This window comes from Tupaia chinensis, unplaced genomic scaffold, assembly GCF_000334495.1.
Source record: "Tupaia chinensis unplaced genomic scaffold, TupChi_1.0 Scaffold000138_1, whole genome shotgun sequence".
In the NCBI taxonomy this organism is placed as follows: Eukaryota; Metazoa; Chordata; class Mammalia; order Scandentia; family Tupaiidae; genus Tupaia; species Tupaia belangeri.
The window spans coordinates 3671618-3672435 of record NW_006159608.1 but is presented as its reverse complement, the minus strand read 5'-3'; the positions used below and the strand labels follow the sequence as shown (position 1 = coordinate 3672435).

At 43.3% G+C, this 818-nt stretch overlaps 1 pseudogene; it reads left to right on the top strand.

Annotated features, from left to right (window-relative positions):
- Positions 1 to 507, top strand: part of LOC102484693 (eukaryotic initiation factor 4A-II-like) — a 5786-nt pseudogene extending 5279 nt beyond the window's left edge.
- The last annotated feature ends 311 nt before the right edge of the window (positions 508 to 818 follow it).

The following is an 818-nucleotide window of genomic DNA, read 5'->3' as shown; positions in this document are numbered from 1 at the left end:
GTGCCCAAGATCCCAAGGGGAGAATGGAGGAGAAGGGATTGTGGCGTGGCCATCCCCCCTGGGGGGTGATTTCTCGCTTTCTGTCTGTCTCTGTCTGTCTGTCTGGTGAGCGCATGCACCCTATAGCAAAAACCTCTTTAAAAAAATTTAAAAAAAACAAACTCACGCAGGGCATGTGTGCTTGAGTGCCCAAGATCCTGAGAGGAGAACAGAGGAGAAGGGATTGTGGCGTGGCCATCCCCCCTGGGGGGTGATTTCTCGCTTTCTGTCTGTCTCTGGCTGTCTGTCTGGTGAGCTCACGCACCCTGTAGCAAAAACCTCTCAAAAAAAAAAATCTATATTCACAGACTTGGCAAAGGGGGTCAATTTGGGAGGAAAGGTGTGGCTATAAACTTTGTTACTGAAGAAGACAAGAGGATTCTTCGTGACATTGAGACTTTCTACAATACTACAGTGGAGGAAATGCCTATGAATGAAACTGACCTTATTTAATCTAGGATGAGATAGTTTTGATGCAGTGTTCCCCGTTGCTGAACAGGCGATCACAACATGCATCGTACTTCTTTCTTTGGGAATATTTGGATCTTGTCTCAATGCTCATGACAGATCAGAAATACAGATTCTGATAGCAAAGCCACATTAGTCGTGAGCTCTTGTGAGGGAAGTCATTGGCTTTATCCTCTAGAGTTAGACTGTTGGGGTGGGTATAAAAAAAAGATGTGGTCTGTAAAATCTTCCTTTCTTAGAAATTTATTTGCCAATTATGTAGAGATGGTTGTATTAGATGTTCTCTATCATTTAATAATATACTTGTGGAA